The 16594-nt window shown below is 33.2% G+C and overlaps 1 protein-coding gene across 1 annotated transcript in view; it reads right to left on the bottom strand.

Annotated features, from left to right (window-relative positions):
- LOC108732350 (cysteine--tRNA ligase, cytoplasmic) overlaps nt 1–16594 on the bottom strand; it is a 64103-nt gene that overhangs the window by 34586 nt on the left and 12923 nt on the right. The gene's annotated exons all lie outside the window — the stretch shown is intronic.

The raw sequence follows: 16594 nt of genomic DNA, 5'->3' as shown, positions 1-16594 counted from the left end.
TAAATTTTTATTTTTTATTTTTTCTTTGTATATATATACAAAAGAAGCCTACAATTTTAAAATGGGTAAATAATCATAAAAATGGATTAACCAAGTAGAATGTTTCAGTGAAGTACTAAAACCCAAAATTCCACCCATACATAAACCTTAAAATATGTTTCGACTTCTATCTGATTTTCTTGTGAAATTAACTCTTTAATAAGGGTACACATTATCTTACAAGAAGCTTATTGCAATTAAATTAACATAATACGTATTAATTCGTGATTTTGTAATTGTTTTGTGGACAATTAGTTTACAATTCGATCAGTAACCTTAGTATATGCGCAGATAATTGCTATATCGATTTCATATCAATTTAACTAAAGCATCTGATGGTAATTATGCATATTTAATAATTATGTATAACAAAACTGTAAAATTTATTAAGACTACACGTGAAAAAGTCTACTAATTTTATTCTTTTGGTAAAATAAAATATTCGAAAAATTCTTTTTGGTTTAGAATTGAAAAAATGTTGACATGCCTATGCAGTGATATTGTTATAATGCGAAGTTAAACATTAAAGTAAATTAAGATGGTACTAGTTGGAGCAATTACGAAATAAAACATAAATCCTGCACACGATGCTTTTAAGGGATAAAAGCCCTTTGTGAAAGAAAACATCAAAAAGCTCTTTTGCTGGTGACTCTCCTTTGAAAAATTCTCTTTCTTCTTGAAAGTTAATTATTAATAAAGATGCCGTATTACTGCCGAAGAAAAATCTTATACTCTCTCTCTCTCTCATTTTCTGTTCCTTTCTTATTGTCCTTTTTTATTTTCAAGAAAAAAAAAATGATACACATTGGATATTATCATCAAATCTACATTCACTTCATCATATAGGTCCTATAAAATAAGTAAGCTATAAACCTATAACAAAAGAAAGGCAATAAAAAATTACTTTTCGTTTTAGTCTTTTCGAAAAATCCTGCCTAATAACTTTAATTATATTTAGATTGAAATTTAGATACCCAAGTACTTATCATAATCATTTTTAACAATTTATTTTGTTAACAATGCTAAAATTAAACTATAAGGTAGTTGGAAATTCTACTATGGTGTTGATTGTCATTTGTTTATTAATTTATTCATTACGTGCTCGTTAAAATCAGTTTACAACTTTGCAAGTTTGCATGTCATTGGTAAATTAAGCAATTATTATTACTGACGTTTTTTGAATTTAAGTTGATTAACGACTAATTGTTTTCTTAACACCTGTATTTTCTAGTTAAATTTTAATCAGATTATCGTAGTAATGCCCTGTGTAATGAAGTGGTTTATCAGAAACAAGCAAAACGCACTAAAAAGTAATAAACAAATGAGTCCCTTCACTCATAAAACATCTACCAATCAATCGTTGTTGTTGTTCATATGTTAATAGTTATTGTTAAAAATAAGTTTTATCATTTGAGATACGATTTACATTGTCTGGACCTTCCTCATTACCAAAGAGATGTTATATAACTTTTTTTGTGTAGTATTCAACTGATTAATATATATGTAGTTACGTATTCATTTTCTGAGATAATGCCAACGAAATTTTGTTACAAAAATGATTCTTTGATGGATTAGAAAAATTTCTCAAAAGATCACAAAATATGTTACGGGTGTAAACTTGTGGTAAGCATTAATTAGTTTTATGTTAACTAATTAAATATTTTAAGTAAACAAATTAATAATTCGTATGCAAGGTACAGATTTCTAAGAACGATATGTCGGTCTCATGTTCGTATAATTGATTTTTAAGACGATCAAATTTTAGTGGTAATTAGTCTGTCTGACCGATTGTTATGTAAGATCTACGAATATCTCGTCGAACTTCCAAAATTTTCGTATCACCTCTCAAGTACACTCAGGCAAACAAAGATAAAAATGAGAAAATCATTATCAGCCGAAACGTCTGTTTAATCATTAAATAAAGAGTATTTAATTGATAGTTAATTGTATTGCGTGCACAGAATTCAAACGCAAGACTTTAAGCCGTGTTATCGGGTTATCTTGAGATGATAATGGCAATACGAAGGCCAATTCTTACTTTCATATGTGTTCCAGTATTTGGACACTAACCTACACTAAACTATGTAAATAAACACATACCGACACTAAAAATAAATGACATCTATGTCTCTTTCATTTGTTTACACTGCAAGCGTGTGGAGGTAAACCAATAAAATGCGGTTGTGCAACAAATAAAAAAAAATAAACATCGACCCCCTTACTACATTGTTATACCACTTTCAACTGTTTCTCCTATTTTACTTTATATTGGGATTTAAAACATTTTTTATTGTTTTCTGTGTTTGCTACATTTATGGTTTGTATCAAATTAATGGGTTAGTCATAAAATTTGATAATTTTGATTGCCTGGATATCAGGGCGACTTTAAATGCTAGTATATTATCGACGATTAGTAAACGACAAAATATGTCCGAGATGTAGCTTAACGACTTCTTAATAATTTATGGTATTTCTATTAATTGCAAGAAGAAAATTACCGGAACACCTTTCACAAATCACCTGTAATACTATGCATGTATATACAAAACTCCTTTATCCTTTATTGTGTAGTGATAAGTAGATTTTAATGAATAAAGAAATTAAAAACGAAGATTTTATGATCGATTACGTTTAAGAAAATATAAGAGTATCTAAAAACGATAACATTAATAACCAACTTGTTAATACGAATATTCTATTCGATATCCAAATAGTTCTTGTTTAAATTTTTAATTTATAGCATTAGGTTAGGTTACGGTAATGCGCAAAGGTGTCAATCCGTCCAAATTTGGACGGGTTCAACTAGTTTTCCATATAAGTTAGTTTTCAACGAAAGAAATGGTTTGAGTTATTCTGTTATTAAATAGAAGGCGCCTTATGTAGATTGAAGGGACAACAGAGGGCCGTGTTCTTAACCGATTACAAGGGTTGTAGCGCAAACTTTTCGGGGTAGTTTGTTCTGAGATAAAAGTGTGAAAATGTTTGGTCACGTTATCGCTTATCACGGGAAGTTGATGGCAGTTGTGGAATATACTTATCCGGTTGTATGGTTCCTTTTTATTTAGAATTATTGCATCAGGTCAATACAGCTGTCTCAATTAGTTTTAGTGTTCGAAACAACGAAAACAAAAAGTACAGAACAAAAAAATATCGATAAAATGATAACGAGTTATTATGTTGTTGTTTATCTACAAATAAGAATAAGGGATGTTCGCATCTTTATTACTTAGATATCTACTGCTTAATGTTCTATAATATTTAAAACTGACTGACTTCTAAAGAGAAACAAATTACAACTACATTTGTCTTATTAGAAATTCAATTTTATGTGGAATTGTATACTGTTTCACTTATTGTTTTAGCTAATATACGGGGTTGTTTGTAAAGTAACGTGGTCTATGATTTGTGGGAGCCAAACAGCGCCATTCGAATTAGGATCAGTAAAACAATGAAAGCAAAACGTTATGAAAAAACACCATAGTCCAATGTAGTATTTAACTTGGTAAGGGATGGGACGCAGGAATAGGGGTTTTAAAACACCATATTATGGATTGAATATGACATTAATTATTATGTTTAATGTTTAATTACTGTCACCGCAATTGTTTCGTTGTATCAGGTGATGAAATACAATAAATAGATCATATCACATAGTATCATTTCTTGATGATGATACTGTATATCGAAACAGTTGCTGTTGTGTGATACTAACTATAGAAGTACTAGATAACTATTCGTAGAACATTACAAAGATAAAATCCTAACGTTAAATTCCGGAAATGGATGTTCGAAGTACTTTAGTCTTTAGTTCTTTTTAGACCCTGAAAAAGGTAACTTTGTTAGGTACTGAAAATTACTTCAGACGTATATCAGTATCGTGTTTTGCAGTTGAGGTTTGGTTTTCTAGAGACTTACATGAGATTACTGTACGATTAACAGTAAAAAGCTAAAATCCCAACGCTAACACACGAGACCGAACGTCCGAATTACTTCGGTTTTTAGTTGTTTTCAAGCCCTGAAGAAGGTAACATTGTTAGATACTGACTGAAAATTACTTCAGACATATATCAGTATCGTTTTTTGACGTTGGGATTTGGTTTTTTAGAGATCTAAATCAGATTAGTGTTATTAACAGTAAAAACACTAAAACACGATACTTTGGTCTTTAGTTCTCTTAAGGTCCTTCAGGAGGTAACCGTGATACTTAAAAGTACATCGTGGTTTAGCGTTGGGTTTTGTAGAGATCTAAATCAGATTAGTGTTTAATTAACAGTAAAAACCTAAAACCCCAACACTAAAACACGATACTTTCGTCTTTAGTTCTCTTAAGGTCCTTAAGAAGGTAACCTTGTTATCGAAAATACATCGTGGTTTAGCGTTGGGTTTTGGGTTTTGTGGAGACCTAAATTAGAAAATTTGCTCGTAATTCAGGATGTAGGATGTTGTAATTATAGGGAAATGCGAAGATTGACTCAGAATAAGCAGGAAGAGAGACAGGTGTTCAATCAGTCTTTGGACCAACGATGATGATAAAAATTTGAATCTTATCATAGAGCACTCTTAATTCTTGTTGTGACATTATAGTAGATACTCTTTACCATTCTTGCACATGTTTTTGGAAAGTCTGACAGATACGAATCTATCCTTATTGATAATGACATGTTTAGAAAACATTTAATTGCCTTCCTCTTGTGTTTTGCTAATGCCATCAACGAACGACGAAAAATACGGTTGTGCTCGCTCAAGTCACCCTTCTAATAACTCGTTCGATTATTTTAGTCCAATGTTGGGTGATGGTTTCGTTTATCGTCTAACGTCAATTTTTCATTCTTGGGTTGCACTTTTAGTCGAAACAGCGTATGCGAAGAGACATCGGACGATTGTTAAAACGGTGCTGCGACGTCGAATAAAAAAAACCACCCTCTCCAGTTCGTCCTTCTTTGTGACGTTTTTTAGCCGTGATGAAATTCCCCGTTTACGGAATATCGGAACTTAACCAACAGTTGCACCTGGTGAACGCGTTGAGCCAAGCACGTGGCTACAAGACACGCTCTTTCCTACATAGAACACTGCGATTGGCGGTAGCACGCGCGTAAAAAACTGACGATCGAGGGTGCACAGCACGCAGCCACCCTTGATCCGTCGTCTTTATCGTTTTCGCTACCCCGACAAGTACACATACATGCATACATACGTACACAAACACACGCGAAATGTGTCGTTGTCTGCGATGCTCACGAGTTTCTTTTTTATTTTATAGTTGTGTACACTGAGGCTTTATGGTCCTGTTTGTAGATGCGAATTTGATAGAGACGGAATAAAGTGGGACACTTCAAAGGGACCACATGATCATCTCCGCTAATCACTTGATAATTGGTTACCATTATATCCTTTTGTCAAATTAATAAGTATGACTACGTAAAAGGTTCAAAAGTTCAATTATTGTCTTAACTTATTTTTTATCATTAATAGATACCTATCTATTTACGGGACTAACAATTATAAATCAAGGGTAGTTCTCTTAATACTAATGTCATAAGACTGGTTGGACACACACCTCGACTCTTTCTTATCCTGAGCTAATCTTCGCGTTTCCCTGAAATCCTTAACTATTTGCGAATAGTAATCTAATCTAAATCTACCGCTACCCCTTCTAACTCCTGTTTCTGCCTCTAACATGTCTCTGACCAGACCTTCATGCCTGAGAAGGTGTCCTACCAACCTATCTCACCTGTTTCTTATTGTCTTCCATAGAGTCCCCTGTTCTCTTACTCTTTCTAATACCGCTTCATTTCTAACCTTCTCTATCCACGGTACCCTCATCATTCGCCTATAATACAACATTTCGAACGCTTCTAGCCTTTTCTTTTCCGCCGCGCCCACTGTCCATGTTTCGCACCCGTACAACGTCGTGCTCCAAACATACACCCTTAACAATCTTTTTCGAATTTCTAAATTAACCATTCGCGAGCACAGAAGTGACTTTTTTTTATTGAAGGCGACCCGACTCTGCGCTATCCTCTGCTTTATAATTAAGAAGCTTAAAGAAAAAGAATAAATAATAAGCTTAAATTATAAGTATCGCTTTAATATTTAGATAAATTTTCCTTTTTCATTTTCTCCGTGTAGAATCGTTTATATGTAGAACTGCCACTTTATAAAGATTTTCAGCAAGATAAAACTTCATAAATAAAAATAATTCAGATAAAATAACAATAAGCAACTGTTGTTGACAAGAGCTGGCCTACACGCCCCGCTCTCGTATTTTAAATGGACCGACTTACCCCCCTGTCAAAGTACCTACCCCAGAATCAATAGCGATCATAAAAAAATCGGAAAGGTTACAAATAGGCCTACAATGCGCCATACATATTACATATCTGTTTCGAGATAAAGAATTCACAAAAAAGGTGCCCACATTGTCATGAACTATTGTCAATTATTGCAACAAATTTTGGACATGTTACCAGTACAGTTGGTTAAAACAGAGACAATAAGGGGACTGAAGTTTTCTGTAAACTTTTACTTTGAGAAAGAACTGATGGCTTCTAAAAATTTAGAAAAATTTTTGAAGAAAGTACACTTAGGGTTCGTGATACTAAAATTTCCTCAAGAGTCATAAAATAATTGATGTTTTATGAAGAGTAGAAGAAAGAATGAAGATTTATCAGTAGTTAGACTCAATCAATACCATGAAGATTGGAGATTTATTAAGATTTAGAGACAAGACTGAAACTCATTGTAGAGTTAGTCAGAGAAAAGACTTGTGTTTTCTGCTAATTTAAACTGAAAAGGGTAGTTTTGTGAAGAAAACTGGGAGAATGATTGAAGTTTTTTCTGAAAGAGTTAAACTAGGGAAAAAGACTTATGATTTCTGATTATTTAATGTTAAAGGAAAGATTATATATGTGTTGTGAAGAGTTATTATATTTTTCGGGTTGAAGCTAGGAAGTTAGAAGTTTTAATTTCCAATTTGGGCTTCACAACTTTGTCAATAACATGGAAAAATAATACTGTGTTTGTCCTTCTGATTCAATAGAAAATTGTCACTTCAATTTTTTCTGACTTGTTCACGGCCTCTAGACAATTCTAAAGAAAAAGTTGATGGTCTATTATGTTGAATAGTTCCGCAATATTGCGTAGTTAAATTCTGACACCCTCTTCTAGAACTGCAAACACCTTGTATGTATTACTAGAATCATATGCATGTGTGTATGTGAGGGAGGTTTTGCAATGTCTCTTATATAAACCATGCTCCCACTTCGATTTATCATCGTCTTGAAGGGACGGTATTATTGTATTAATATTATGGAATGCGAGTGACAACCAAAAATTTGACCAGAGATGCGGTGACTTGTATAAAATCCATTAAATAGTACAGACTTTTTAACCCCCCGTCCCATTCCTTTACAATTTTTTTCAAAAAAAAAATATTACCTAAAATAAACTCAAAAACAATTTGATCTAATAACGGTACAAATTTTATGAAATACTTTAAGAAAGTTTTAATAGTGGTTTAGGGGTAGCAAGGTAAAATAACACAATAACAATAAAACAAATGAAATTTAAATTATTGAGGAAAAACTGTTGCTGCTGTTACACCCTCGCCAGGACTCGAACTCGGGACCTTTGACTTTACGTACCAATGCACTATCCGCTACGCTACAAGAGGTGACAGTAGCAACAGCGACGAAATGTACCTTTTAGGCTTTTAATACTGGTTAATATTTAATAATAATGTGAAAATTACCCCAAATTAATGAGGAAGAATTGCGCAAAGCCAAAGGTCCCAGGTTCGATTCCTGGCGAGATAAAGATAATTTGTTGCGGATAAAAATTAAATGAATTTTTATATTAATATTACAAATTTTTTATGAATAGGTCTCCAATCTATTTAAAAATGTTGTTTTGTAAATTAAAAATGTATCCACCCTTAAAAGTAACCGAAAAAACGGTTTCGTACAGTAAAAAATCTTCGTCCTCGTGGTGTAACACCTGCGAAAGATGCTTTAAAAATCACGTGCTATAAAAATGGTCACTGTAGCTAAACGTATCCCAGTAATGCAGTATTGAAAGGGAGATTTGTCCGAAAGAAGAAAAAAAATGGTACGAAAAAACACATTACAGGAAGCGTACCGATAAAGCATCTTTTAAGAATATTTTTGCATCAGGTTAAATATAAAATCTGCGACACAATAGGGGCCTAGGTTATTATATTGAAAAGATCGCAGCCGATCAAAAACGGTCAGTTGTTGTTGGTTTTGCAAGGGGCTACAGCGGTACTAGTCTTGTTTCTTCGTATTTTTCTTGCTCCAGATCGAAATCCTTTGTCCCGACATTATTCTTTTCCTTTGACCGGTGATCGAAACATCTTTTATTGGGGCACGCACTGGAGGGACGATGGCTAACGTCCACTAAACGTGGAATATCGCAGCTGAGACTTTCTTTCATACCTGTTTGTTTGAATAATACACTTCTTTTTACGGTTTTACGTTATCCTGGACCTTTGATCTTACAATAACGATTACGTAAAACGGTTATTCCTTCTTCCCGATTTGTCCAAATATACTATATACAAGATTTAACGTTGTGTTCTCCATTTAAGTCCTTTCGTGAATCAGGGAAGCCATCAATAACAGTCTTTGATACGTAATCCTTTTACAAGAACTTGTAGTAATAATGGTTTAATTTCCGGTGAGTTTTATATAAGTACAACAACAAAATTGTAATAAGTTAATACCCGGAAATGTAAGGATTTCATACAAAGTCTTAAGGATGTTTGGGAGGTATGTCAAAATGCTACGAGACAAATAAAAATTTGGAAGAACGTTCCTCATTTAATTCTAAAACTCCTGTAAAAATTACAAATCGATTCACTAAACCGTTAAAAAGTTATTGAAATTTTAAAAAATTGTAATTTTACACGTCATTTTATGGAGATTCGTTAACCGAACAGATTAAATTTATTTTTATTAACAGAAAAAAAGCTACCAGAAATTTCAAACTTTTATAATAAGTAACTTGAACTCTGGAGAATCACTTTAGCGTAAGGTTATTCAAATTCACTAAATGGTTATCGAGGAAAAAATGAAAAATTAGCTGAAAATCTCGTTTTTACTTGATAATATAATGATAATATTTATAATTGTCTGAAATAAATGCAATTTTAAAGTTTTAATTATTATTTAAACATATTAAAAAGTTTTACGCTCATTATTAATAGAGATTGAAACTAAATATTTTTTTGTTTCGAAGTTGAAATCAAGGCATATTCACTGCCAAAAGTCAGTTAAAAATTTTCCATATTATTCGTTACTTTTGATTTTATTCAAAGTTTTTGGCCAAATTCCAAATTTTTTCTCAAACCGTATACTTCTTTTTAGTATAGATAGTATTTATTTACCTCATGATATGCTGCAAAACCTAATTAATCACGAATTTCTAATTTTATATGGGTACTCTTGTCTCCGATTGTACCTCCCAAACATCCTTAAAAATAATGCTGTGGGAGTTAAAAGGTATCTCTTCAAATGAATTAGCGATGTAGAGAATGCATTAGAAAAGTTGTTTTAAAAGGCAAAGCTCCTGTAACAGATTAGGAGGTTTCCGGTAACAATAAGGACTTTAGATGGATGTTGAATTTGTTCGTTTTTGTCTGCAATGTAAAAATCAGTTAAAATAGTACGTAAGTAGGTAACACGGAGTAAGTAAAAGCGTCGAAATCAATAGGGCCGTTAACTGAGAGAAAAGTGGACAGTGAAATGGTGTGAGTGAGAGACAGCGAAGGGCTGTCATGAAACATTTTGGCAAATCACCCCAAAAAAGCTCCCGCTTCCCACACACGTCCATTAAGACAATGTGCAAAATAAGATCAAAAGAGGCCAGCATCCTATCGAAAATGGCCCTTACGTAAATCTAGTCGAAGGGCCACGGTCTCGTTCGAATATAGATATTAACGGAACAACCCTTCGAATCGAACCCATTCCGTATACAGTTTAGAACAGTCGCATTATACGAGGACGATGAAGGGTGTTGTACGCGAACGGTCTTTCCCTAATTCTGTAAAAATGAAGGGTGTGCAATGGGGGTTCTAGAGGAAAGGAGAGGCATATAAAATTATGGCAGAGCTGACGCTAACAACTGCAGCCACTGTTCTACACTTGCATCAACTACACATTTTTCATCCTTCAAGATCTTCAAGTCCTTACACTAAACATACTAACGCAATCTTAATTCTATAAGATAATAATCTGATCAGTTCGATTATTATTAATACGACGGTTAAAAACCCAAAAACTATTTAGAAATTATAGTCCTGTATTTTCACGAAAAATATGTACAGCATTAAAAATAAGCTTCACAATTCTGCGACTGAGTAATTTAACAAACAAATCCACTGCAAATGGAAATATAAAATTGGATTTAATTGTTGTCCTTAGAGAATGTGGAGGTCCACTAAAAGAAAGAGTAAACTTTGGAAGATAAATCATGCATGTATCAACCTTAATCTTCATAAACTGTGTCTTTAAAACCAATAATAAAACACTTAGTTTGTCTTTTTGATATGTTTGCGCGAGAAAATAGGATTTCCTGTGATTATTATCGGTGTTAATATAAATATCTACTGTTCAAATCGATTTGGTATGTAATAAAGTACGTATTCATTAAGGATGTTTTAACAAGCCACCCTAAAAAAGTTTTGTTCAGCAGTTTCGTTATGCAAGTTCTTTAACAAAATTAAACGAATGAAAAAAGCAAATTTTCCTAAAAAAACTACATGAAGAATCTCGTATTGACCCACTGAGTTAGAGGAATCAGAGACCAGTTTTCCTTTTCTACTTAAAATCAACCGAAATTCACGCGGATTGAAGCTAATCCAATATAAAATAAACATTAAGGAACGGATAAGATTAAGATAAGTCCGTTTTATGATTATGACGAACTGTCTGCCGTTTGGGTTCATAAAGTTTGAATTAATATTACTCTCTATTAAGTCACTTTAGTTTGTAACATTATTTTTTATTCGTTACAGTTTACTTTCCATTTTGTTGTGGTTGTATAGTATCCATAAATAATAATCGACAGTCGAAGATGCAGGGTGGTGAAACGGCTTTAATGTTAGATTAAAGGGGTTATATCCCATTTCTAAATATATAAAATTTGTTGCTTTCTATATCTAGAAATAAACATATAAATTCGCTTCATTATTAAATTGTTTCGTATTAAAGCTTCCTAGAATACTGTGCGATCTGGCTACAGTGAATTCGCCTATAATGGACCGTATTATTGGCTGCAATAGTGTTTAGGCCCTTTTTTTATGAAATGCTGCAATCTAGTGATTGTTGTGTCTCAGAAAATCTAACGAAAGACCTCTATATACGTGTGTATTCAGGGATCTTAGGTTTCTATCTATTTTTGCAGAAAAGATTTGTTTGATAGGAAATAGCTGGACAGGTCGTATTAAATTACCAAACATTATGTAAACAATTTTATGGTTCTTCCCTTATTTCTCTTCTTTTCTTTTTTTTTCCTTTTAATATAACAGTTGACAAAAAAACAAGTTGCCCTTATTTACCCAGTTGAATCTCAAAGAATAATGAGAGTAGTTTTTAATTTTGGTTTTAATTTATATCTAATTACAAATAAGGTTCTATCTGTCGAAATAAGAATTCTCTAAAAACTCTAAACTAATGTTCAAAGAGATGTTGCATAATATCGTGGAGAATTTTAATAAATTCCAAGAAGTGGCCCTTTCGAGGCATTTTTTGGGCAATATAGGTCCAGTTTGTATCTGTTCTACCTGGAGTTCAGTCAACCCGGTAGAGAACTAACCTTTCAGAACATGTACAAAGGGCCTGCTGGCCTGATCCCTTGGATTCTTCGGACTGTATTAAAATTGTGCGTTTTCGAATTCCGGCAGAAATCGAAGGGAATCATTTTTCACTTTCGTTCGCGAAGGTAGTGGGTGCAATGCAATTCTAAGCCTTAATTGTGAGCGGTAAAAGGTCTTTGTTGAAATCCTCTCGAACAAATCATTTTTAGTCAGTGTATCCAGCCGATTCTTTTAATCGTGCAAATATATTCCCTCTTTTTACCTGTTCTTTATGGCTACATAATGGATTTTTTCGTAGTAGGCACCATGTATTTGCAAAGCGACCATATGGTCCTCCAACCACGAAGGAACACATTCATAATGGTTATTTCCATACTGTACCGTTTCTTTGAAGTGTTTCCGGTCGAAAATGTTAGTTCATATGCGAGGCCGAACTAAAACCGCTTCCGCTATAACAAAAACTGCTGGACTTAAAATCGAAAGTTTTTTCCAAAAGGTTTCAAGTTACAATGAAAAAGATTGCAAACCAAATTTACACCTAGATTAGAACAGTTATAAACGAAATTAACAATAACTGACGAAAACCATGACATATAGGTAGGTGTTGTATAGTAGTAGAAGTTCGTGCAACGGAATTATCCTGTAAGATTAAGGATAATGGTAACCGGTGTTAAAAAGGCAATAAATTATGTTTTACACACGTTAATCCATGTGCCTATTTGCCATTATTTGCGGTACAACTAAATTTACAAATTATTTACAACCGATTATTGTCAAAAAAAAAATGAGATTGGTAACCCCTTTCGTCCATATTTGATATAAATCCGATTGGAGTAATAATTAATTTGGTAACACCCTAGCGCAAGACTGTCATTGGTCAGTTGTTGCCCTTATTTTCTAACCCTTTCGTTCGGTTTTGTTATTACAATTACGTTCCCCCATTTTACGGTCGGCTTTAAGCCGTAACCCTTTTTCTTTTCCCTTCGGGTGCGTTCATGAAATGGAAAGTGAGCTCTCTGCTACCTGCGCCATTGGTGCCTTATGTAACGTCAACCCTTATCGCATATATTGCAACCCTGCAATGTTTTGCAATCCTTTTGTACCGGGACTAATGGTCGTCAACCCCTTGATCAACCGGTTGTTGTGAAGTTTCAGAGAAAAAGGACATGAGAACCTGTTAACTCTTTCGGTGTTATTGTTCGATATTGTGGGAATCCCCGACAGGTGCTTCATATTTCGAATAACGTGCAATAATAAATGGAGATAATTCGTTTGTTAGCTATAGCGTTAACTTTTTATATTAATTAGGATTAGGGGTGAAATCTAGACCAAATGTAAACATAAAAAGGCGATACATTATTAGTTTTAATATTACCCGAGTCGAAAAATTGGGACTCATTTTATCCTCAAATGAACTATTTAGACTCATTTTTTCCTCATTTAGACGTTTTTAATCTCAGATACCTCAATAAGTTTTCATAAGACTCATCACATTGGATTCTAAAAAGTCTCATTTTATTCTCAATGTCTGCAATCCTCAATTTAACCTAAACAAGAAAAGAATGAGACTTTTTGAAGACAAAATGAGGTTTCCTAAATAATCTTTACTCCTCAAAAGTCTCATTTTGTCCTGATACGGGAAAACCGCGGATAAAATGAGACTTTTGAGTCTTGTAGTTTGAAATATCCCTAAAAATTCTATTGAGATCAAATGAGGACAAAATGAGTCCCAATTTTTTGACTCGGGTAGGTTTGAAATTTTTCCTTAACTTTCTACCAATTTTAATAATTCACAAAATTGCTTTTCTTTTGTCGTAAAGGAATTCGGGTTCCATTCTCGGTGAGGGTGCGACAACAGCAACAAAAATTTTCCCCCATTAACCTGAAGTAATTTGTAGTTGATAGAAAATTAAAAAGAATTTTCACATTAATATTTAAAGGAGTCTTTTATGAAATGTTTTCTATATTTTTTGAACAGCCTTAGTTACTTCCTAAATGCCACTGTTTTCGATTTAAGTACACGATTTTTGAAGATTAATAAACAATAATGAATTTGTGTAGAATTAAAGACTGGATTGCCTCGCTTTTCGGTCGCTTTCGGTACAAAACGATTGAATGGTTCGATAGAATGTATAAAATTAATCTTTGTTCTCGAGATCTTTTGAATATAGACCTATGCAATCCGAGCTGAACGAATTTTGTGCAAGCATGTTTAAGATATACACAAGCATGGTAATAAGAATGCAAAAGCTTTTGCGTCCCACACAAAGCCCTGGACCTTTCACGTATCCTTATACAGATGAGAACGAAATTCGGAAACTAGACATAATGGGGTTTGCCTTTCAGGTAAGGGTAACAAAATATTTCTGATGCATTCTTATATTGACCAGGTAAACATGGTGCAAATTCAAAAATATCGACAGCGAATCGGCAGGTTCTCCTTCACTCTTTTCTACCTCCAGCTTTAAACAGAGACAGACTGAAAGAAGAGACTTTGAAACTGGCTTGGATTTGTAAGGTTCTAGATGTGTGCACACGTGGGAAAGTGAATTTCTAACCCCTATAAGCGTTATAGGAAATGGGTTGGATGGACATTGGTTGACATTATGCATTTTTGGATGTTATTGATTGAAGAAACTTCTGAATTGCGAAATGTGAGAAAGAGAATGGCGTAAACACACGTCATACGTAACGACCAAGCGGGTGGAATTATTAAATAAACAACCCGGGCATGGGAATCGTCCTGAAACGTACCATTTGTTGACCTTGTTTACACTAGAAACCAAAATATTCGTTTTTATTTAAACATGTTCAATTCATACGTTGCATATTACTCATGTGTCTTAACCCCGATCCGGAAATACAGGTTTCAATTTAGTATCATACGAAAACATTAGGAAAAAAGTTTGATTAGCGTGCCAATAGGTTCATCAGAATCCCCAAGTACAATCAAAAACTTTCAGTTTTATACTTTTGAATAAAGTAAGTAAAATTTCACCTTAAAAGGTTAGGTGTGTTTTGTTTATTATCTAAATTATTTCGTTTGTAGTAAAAGTTGTGTTACGTGTTGATTTTTAAATGGATATACAATATTTATTTAAAACATTAGCGTTTCTAAACAAAGTAAAAACATGAAAATTCTTTCGAAACTTATTAAAAATTCAAGGTATTACTGCTACAGTCCTTCAGGACTCTAATGTTTCCACCTCCTACAATAAGGATCTCGCTTAAAATTCACGGAATTATTCATCAGACTCCTCGCGTATTATGAATTTTGTTTCCTTGTAATCAATACATTTCCCACTTTACTCCATTATTAATTCAACGAAAAGATAGAGGCTTTCAAGATCTAAAATTTCAAAGACAATAATTTTTAAAAACCCATCCACCTCGCATTTTTGCAAAACCGCTTCATCTCTTACAACTTAATGATTATTACATTAAAATATCTTTGAAACTATATATCGTACTGGTAAAAAACACAGTTAAACATCTAGTTAAATCTAAAACAACAAAGACATAATCAATTATAAAGTAAAAGTCTAAAAATTTAACAATAACTGAAACAAAAGCGTTTTATAGTAAAGTATACCGTATATATTGGTCAAACAGGACGATAATATGAAGAAAGGAACAAAGAACATCTTAACTGTATGAGATATCTTTTTTTTTTTGAAAACAGCAACCCGAAACTTTTTCTCTTCGTCTTTCACTTCAAGCTCATGTTAAGTTGCAACTCGGTTCACAATAATAATTCACTGAAAAGCTCATTCTTTTAACTAGATGGCCAGTAATAAAGTTAATTAAACATTTCAATAGGTCAACTGCTTGAATAAGAAAAATGGTTCGGTCACAAAAGACAGACTAACTCAGTCCTAAATATTCTTTTGTGCGTTCCCCGCGCCCTTTTCCGTATTGATATCAATCAAAATAACAAAAAAAATCCTCGATTCCTATTCGTCATAATATACAACTGGATTTATATCGATAATGTACAATTTACTACACATGTTGTTTCACACAGATGTGGGGGTCTATTCATGATACCAAGTTGTCTTTAAATAATTCGGTGGCACCCTATTGGCAGTTGTGCTAACAATGGTGTTCTCACTAATTACTAATTAAGTTAATATTATGAATAATACACTTCTTGATTTATTTATTCATCTATGGAAGCGTTTTGAGGCCAGAAAATGGAAAGTCAAATTATTTTGTTTCATTTTTAAATAAATTGTTTGGCCGACACTGAGAAAAAAAGACACATTTTCTTCGTTAAATGTTATATGTTTTAATGGGCAGTATACCCTGTCGCAAAGACTTGGTCCCCATGGACGATGGGGTAGAGGAAACCCCAAGCCAGTACAAAAAGTGACCAATAGAAAGAGGTTTTATTTGCGAGGGTTGAATTCGTTTTCATGTTCGTACGTAGAAATCGATGTTACCACGTATGCTGTTGGCCATTTTATCTTAAATATTTATAGCGGTAATTTTGTAAATGTTTGATCATTAGTAACAACGTCAAATTAACATTAATTTAATTAGGAAACTACCACCTCTACACATCCCCTAATAGTAATCAACTGTCCCTTTAAATGATAATTATTCATTCTAAGATAATTGCAGTCGGTATCAGATACTACAATTTAAGATAAGCAATAAACCGTTTCAATTTTCTGTTTCTTTTCATTTGAAACTTCTTATGAAAAGTTTAAGGCGCCTCTA

The sequence above is a fragment of the Agrilus planipennis genome, unplaced genomic scaffold (genome assembly GCF_000699045.2).
Source record: "Agrilus planipennis isolate EAB-ADULT unplaced genomic scaffold, Apla_2.0 scaffold30, whole genome shotgun sequence".
Lineage (NCBI taxonomy): Eukaryota > Metazoa > Arthropoda > Insecta > Coleoptera > Buprestidae > Agrilus > Agrilus planipennis.
The sequence above is the reverse complement of the archived record's forward strand: the minus strand, read 5'-3'. Positions and strand labels throughout refer to the sequence as shown.